We start from the raw sequence: 7,364 nt of genomic DNA, 5'->3' as shown, positions 1-7,364 counted from the left end.
TCACTTTGGGTAAAACGGTATTTAACATGATAAAATGCTAAAAAAATCACCATCTTGAATCATGATATCAGTCAAAATGTACATCTCTTTGATATTACGGTCAAGGTCGGTAATGGATCATGCTGGGTAAAATGAATGTCACTTGGTCAATATTTATAATATAAACACTTGAAATTGAAAAACAACGACTTTAAACTTTTTGTGGAACAAAATTTCTAAATAAAACTGTTAAAGGTGATCTGAATGTATGTCGAGATATGAAATTTGAAGTCAATCCCTCCAAGATTTTTTCAAGTAATGAGCCACACAAGACTGTACGCTCGAGGGAAGTAAACACAACACAATCAATATGTGTATGAAGTTTGTAGTCAATACCTCAAAAATATATAGAAAAATGGAGAAAAGTGGACTTGTCCTGTTCCTCGGGGTAGATCGACGTACAGACTTTCAGACGTACAGACAGGACAAGGTGATACCTATGTATCCCAAACCACTATGGGATTGGAGTATAAAACAAAACAAGTTTTATGAATATTTGGAAGAAATGTGACCTCTAGCGATTGTTCAAACACTTCACCTAGTAACCTACATTTTGGCCAGACATGACCCATAACTAAATAAGGTTTCATAAAGACAAGCATTCTGACAAAGTCTCCCGATGATTGGGTAAGCACATAGTTTCTAAACAATGTGTGTCAAACATATTTGATCTAGTGACTGACGTTTTGACAAAACATGTCCCACAATCGAATTTGACTAGATTTCTAGAGATTCATTATGATCACCTTCAATAAATAATTATAGTCGTTGATTTTGTCATATGACCTTTCATTGAGGAAAAGTGCAGTGCACAAGAACAATAACTCTGGATGCAGTATTTTTTAGTTATTGCTCTTTGTTAATTTTCATACTTATTTTTCTTTAAAAGTCTTTGAGGTATTGACTTCAAACTTCATATACAAAGATGAATCGTAAATCTTGGTGCAGTATTTTTTAGTTATTGTTACTTGTTTAATTGTAATCCTTTGTGGTAAGGCTAAGTTGGTACTGTTCTTTATTAGGCGGGGGGTTATGGCAGTCTGTGGATGCCCCACAATTATAACTTTATTATGCTTTTGAGGTTTGAATTGAACTGTACACAGTAAACATTATTTTGGTTTGGTCAGTTCAACTCAATTTAAAACTGTGATACGTTTTTAAAAACTAAAAATGAAGATATCATGACTTATTTCCCTGATGTTATAGTCCTTACTACTATATAGTTGGACCATGCACATAATTGTTGCCCTCTCACATTCAATGAGCATTCATTAGTCCCACTGATACTTCTTATTACAATAAGATGGTGTAGTGGGGTTTTAATCACATGGAGTGATAGTTCTAGTGTATACTTGACTCTGTTGTGTAACGTTATGGGATCCAGACGAGTGTAGGACCTTCTTGACCCTCTGGTATAAAGTTATGGTACCAAAAGGAATGAAGGCTCTTCTTGGTCCTCTTCTTTGATGTTATGGTACGCAGACAAATGCATGGCCTTACGGATCGTCGTGTGTAATGTTATGGCATTTAGACAATTGTTAGGCCTTATTCACCCTCTTGTGTAACGTTATGGTACTCAGACGAGTGTAGGACCTTCTTGACCCTCTTGTGTAAGATTATGGTACTCCGACGAGTAATGGGCCTTCTTGACCCTCTTGTGAAACGTTATGGTACTCAGACGAGTGGCCCACCCTCTTGTGTAACGTTATGGTATTCAGAGGAGTGTTGGGCCTTCTTGACCTCTTGTGTAACGTTATGGTACTCAGACGAGTGTTGGGCTTTATTCACCCTCTTGCGAAACGTTATGGTACTCAGAGTGTTTGGCCTTATTCACCCTCTTGTGTAAGATTATGGTACTCAGACGAGTGTTGGGCTTTATTCACCCTCTTGTGTAACGTTATGGTACTCAGACGAGTGTTGGGCCTTATTCACCCTCTTGTGAAACGTTATGGTACTCAGAGAGTGTTAGGCCTTCTTGACCTCTTGTGTAACGTTATGGTACTCAGACGAGTGTTGGGCTTTATTCACCCTCTTGTGTAACGTTATGGTACTCAGACGAGTTTTGGGCTTTATTCACCCTCTTGTGTAACGTTATGGTACTCAGACGAGTGTTGGGCCTTCTTGACCCTCTTGTGTAACATTATGGAACCCAGACGAGTGTTGGTCCTTCTTGACCCTCTTGTGTAATGTTATGGAACCTAGACGAGTGTTGGGCCTTCTTGACCCTCTTGTGTAAAGTTACGTTAAAGAGACGAGTGCAGGGCCTCCTTGACCTTCTTATATAACGTTTTGTTATTACAAGTTCCGATTAATATTGGCATATTTTAAAACGTGACAAGTCACCTACCATAAGCTTTCCGTGCCAGCTCCTGGAAACATGCAGACAATTCAAATTATAAATTGGTTATACAATGTGAGCGCGCCTTGCTACCCATGTGTTGCTACTGCTTTGATGTCGGCGTCGACAGCGTCGTCGTGTAAAAGTTATACCTCTCGCTAGAAGTCAAAGATGTTCATGATTTTTAAATTAAACTTGTTACATGAGTTGACAATGCGCACACGTACAACAATGCCTATTACTTTTACAATGGTTGAGTAAAGCCCCTTTTTGGACTGTAAAATCAACATCAATACAACAGACGAGCGTTGGTGATCGCTCTACGGCGCTATTGTTTTGGTTATATTCTCTACAATGAATTAGTGCACCTGCATTTCGAATGGAATATGTTTCCCATAACTGACCTAACAAAATATATGATTAAAAAAGGCGTGTGTAGTGCATGATCAGTAAGTGCAGATCCGTGACCTGGTTGGTCTCTCTTGTTTAAAGTTGGTTAGTGCGACTATCAACATTATTTTAACTGGTATGAGTTTCGACAGTTTCATTGATATTGCTCCATGTTGCCACTTGACCACAAAATTAAGCGACCTTAAAAGATAAATTACATTTAACTGCTGAAAAACCAAAACTATTAAGACGCAGCCGGTGTCTAGTATCGCTGAAAGCTTCGTGGTGACTAATGAAGTTGCGGTTAAGGCTGACTCAATATTAACATTTTGTACTCTAAATATGCTTAACCTAAGCTTTGTAAGGCCAATCAAAATGTAATACCAGTTTATAATTTTTATTTACAATGTGGCTAAACTTTTTTTTACAAATCTAACGTTTGCTTCTGGAAGTTGATAGCATCTAGTGTATATACTAGAGTATTGCGTGTATATACGCACCCAGAAGCTAGTGTATATAGTATACACGCATTCCAGCATTAAGTGTATACGCATTCCAGCATCTAGTGTATATACGCACCCAGCAGCTAGTGTATATACGCATTCCAGCATTAAGTGTATATACGCATTCCAGCATCTAGTGTATATACGCACCCAGCAGCTAGTGTATATACGCATTCAAGTAGCTATTGTATATACGCACTCCAGCATCTAGTTTATATACGCACTCCAGCATCTAGTGTATATAGTATATACGCATTCCAGCATCTAGTGTATATACGCACTCCAGCATCTAGTGTATATAGTATATACGCTCTCCAGCATCTAGTGTATATACGCATTCAAGCATGCAGTGTATACACGCATTTCAGCATCTAGTGTATATACGCATTCCAGCATCTAGTTTATATACGCTCTCGAACATCTAGTGTATATACGCTCTCCAGCATCTAGTTTATATACGCTCTCCAACATCTAGTGTATATACGCTCTCCAGCACTTAGTGTATATGCGCATTCCAGCATGCAGTGTATATACGCATTTCAGCATCTAGTGTATATACGCATTCCAGCATCCAGTGTATATACGCACTCCAGCATCTAGTGTATATACGCACTCCAGCATCTAGTGTATATACGCTCTCCAGCATCTAGTGTATATACGCACTTCAGCATTAAGTGAATATACGCATTCCATCATCTAGTGTATATACGCATTCCAGCATCTAGAGTATATACGCACTCCAGCATCTAGTGTATACACGCACTCCAGCATCTAGTGTATACACGCACTCCAGCATTTAGTGTATATACGCATCCCAGCATCAAGTGTATATACGCACTCCAGCATCTAGTGTTTATACGCATTACAGCATCTAGTGTATATACGCATTCCAGCATCTAGTGTATATACGCACTCCAGCATCTAGTGTATATACGCACTCCAGCATCTAGTGTAAACACGCAATCCAGCATCTAGTGTATACACGCACTCCAGCATCCTGTGTATTATACGCATCCCAGCATCTAGTGTATATACGCACTCCAGCATCTAGTGTATATACGCACTCCAGCATCTAGTGTATACACGCACTCCAGCATCTAGTGTAAACACGCAATCCAGCATCTAGTGTATATACGCACTCCAGCATCCTGTGTATATACGCATCCCAGCATCTAGTGTATATACGCACTCCAGCATCTAGTGTATATACGCACTCCAGCATCTAGTGTATATACGCACTCCAGCATCTAGTGTATATACGCATTCCAGCATTTAGTGTATATACGCACTCCAGCATCTAGTGTATATACGCATTCCAACATCTAGTGTAAACACGCAATCCAGCATCTAGTGTATACACGCACTCCAGCATCCTGTGTATATACGCATCCCAGCATCTAGTGTATATACGCACGCCAGCATCTAGTGTTTGTACGCACTCCAACATCTAGTGTATATACGCACCCCAGCATCTAGTGTATATACGCACTCCAGCATCTAGTGTATATACGCACTCCAGCATCTAGTGTATATACGCTCTCCAGCATCTAGTGTATATACGCACTCCAGCATCTAGTGTTTGTACGCACTCCAACATCTAGTGTATATACGCATCCCAGCATCTAGTGTTTATACGAACTTCAGCATCTAGTGTATATACCCATTACAGTAGCGAGTGTATATACTCACTCCAGCATCTAGTGTTTGTTCGCACTCCAACATCTAGTGTTTATACGCACTCCAACATCTAGTGTATATACGCATTACAGTAGCTAGTGTATAAATGCACTCCAGCATCTAGTGTATATACGCATTACAGTAGCGAGTGTATATACGCATTCCAGTAGCTAGTGTACATACGCATTACAGTAGCTTGTGTATAAACGCATTACAGTAGCTAGTGTATATACGCATTACAGTAGCTAGTGTATATACTCATTACAGTAGCTAGTGTATATACGCATTACAGTAGCCAGTGTATAAACGCATACCAGCATCTAGTGTATATACGCATTACAGCATCTAGTGTATATACGCATTACAGTAGCTAGTGTATAAATGCACTCCAGCATCTAGTGTATATACGCATCCCAGCAGCTATTGTATATACGCATCCCAACAGCTATTGTATATACGCATCCAAGCAGCTATTGTATATACGCATCCCAGCAGCTATTGTATATACGCATCCCAGCAGCTATTGTATATACGCATCCCAGCAGCTATTGTATATACGCATCCCAGCAGCTAGTGTATATACGCATCCCAGCAGCTATTGTATATACGCATCCCAGCAGCTATTGTATATACGCATCCCAGCAGCTAGTGTATATACGCATCCCAGCAGCTATTGTATATACGCATCCCAGCAGCTAGTGTATATACGCATCCCAGCAGCTATTGTATATACGCATCCCAGCAGCTATTGTATATACGCACTCCAGCATCTAGTGTATATACGCATCCCAGCAGCTATTGTATATACGCATCCCAGCAGCTATTGTATATACGCATCCCAGCAGCTATTGTATATACGCATCCCAGCAGCTATTGTATATACGCACTCCAGCATCTAGTGTATATACGCATCCCAGCAGCTATTGTTTATACGCACTCAAACATTTAGAGTATATATGCATAACGTTACATTTAAGAAGAGGAGGAAGATGTTTAGTTCAATTACATGACTTATTGTGGAACATTATTTAAGATAATTATGTTTATACACACACGCACTAAAGTGGCGGGATTTGCTACATATAGTGCGAGATTCGCTACACATAAGCGCGTGATTCGTTACACTAGGGTGTAGCTTATCTTGCCACTCAAGGTGTCGGGCTGAAAAATATACCAATTATTTGCCAATTACACGCGGTGTTTTCTTTTCGCAACACTACTGTTGCGGGAACGCGAATAACTATATCGTGTGGCCTTAACAAAGATACTTATCTGCAACGTTAAGGTAATTGTGTCGACTCGGTTTACCGGGGATTCACCAAAGAACTCCTGGCTGATTTAAAAAGGAGCCGTGTTTTAGTCTTTATTTGGGACAACGGTTGACTCATATACTATATCATTCAAAAACGATTTAGGAACTAATGACTCGTATCGTAGTATTGATCAATTTGGCACTTTCAGATGACCCCAACCTCATCCGTAAACTGGCAAAGATTGCAAAGAGATTAGATCATAATTATCATTTGTTATGTGGTTCGCATCTTTGTTTTACATTTGGGCCATACCAACTTGACTCTGCTTGAATTTCAATTTCCAAATATAGCAAGCAGGAAACAGAGAAACTGACTAAACCGTCGAAAACAGTGAAATTATATTCTGATATACCCTGAATCAGTGAGGTTATTATATTATAAACCACCGAAAAGCGTGTTATGAATACCCATTGTATATGGTTACTTGCAGGGCAGCAATATTGCATGTCTGTTTATTTAAAGTCCTTTTGATATCCGTATTCGTATATCTCTTTTTATCAGTCGTGTTTTCTCAATACTTTTTGCATCATATTATAAACCACAGTCTCTTTGGAAACCTGTACGTCAGTGAACGCCCCGGGAATACCCGCAAAACGCTCAAACTTGGCTCCTCAAACTTTAGTACCAGATATTAATTATATTTAGGTCCAGAAAGTAGGCTAATACGAACTCAATTTACCTTTACAGTACTGCCAATAATAAGCGTATATAGTTCTTTAAGTACAAACTCTGTACTATTAAGTTTAAAACACAAAGCGTAATATGTTTACAGATCAGGCTATATTTGCCAAAAATAACCATTGAATACGTGCACTGCATTTGAATGTGTATCAAGAATAACCCTTAAATGGTACAAAATTAAATAATTCGAAATATAGCGTGACAGGATGAATTAATATTACAGGCGATAAATCTATGATACAAGATGATCGCGCGATAGCTCAATTTGACATGATGGATGGGCAATTTGAACAAAATCTGCGGTTTCTTTTATCGTCTTTTTTCAAATGTTTATGACTCATTTTTGTCTCTTAAATAATTATCTTTTAATATTGACGAGCTCAGCTGTTTGCACCAATGCACGACACATTCGTGCTAACAATG

Source organism: Mya arenaria, chromosome 5, assembly GCF_026914265.1.
Source record: "Mya arenaria isolate MELC-2E11 chromosome 5, ASM2691426v1".
NCBI classification, from domain to species: domain Eukaryota; kingdom Metazoa; phylum Mollusca; class Bivalvia; order Myida; family Myidae; genus Mya; species Mya arenaria.
Note: the sequence above shows the minus strand (reverse complement) of the source record.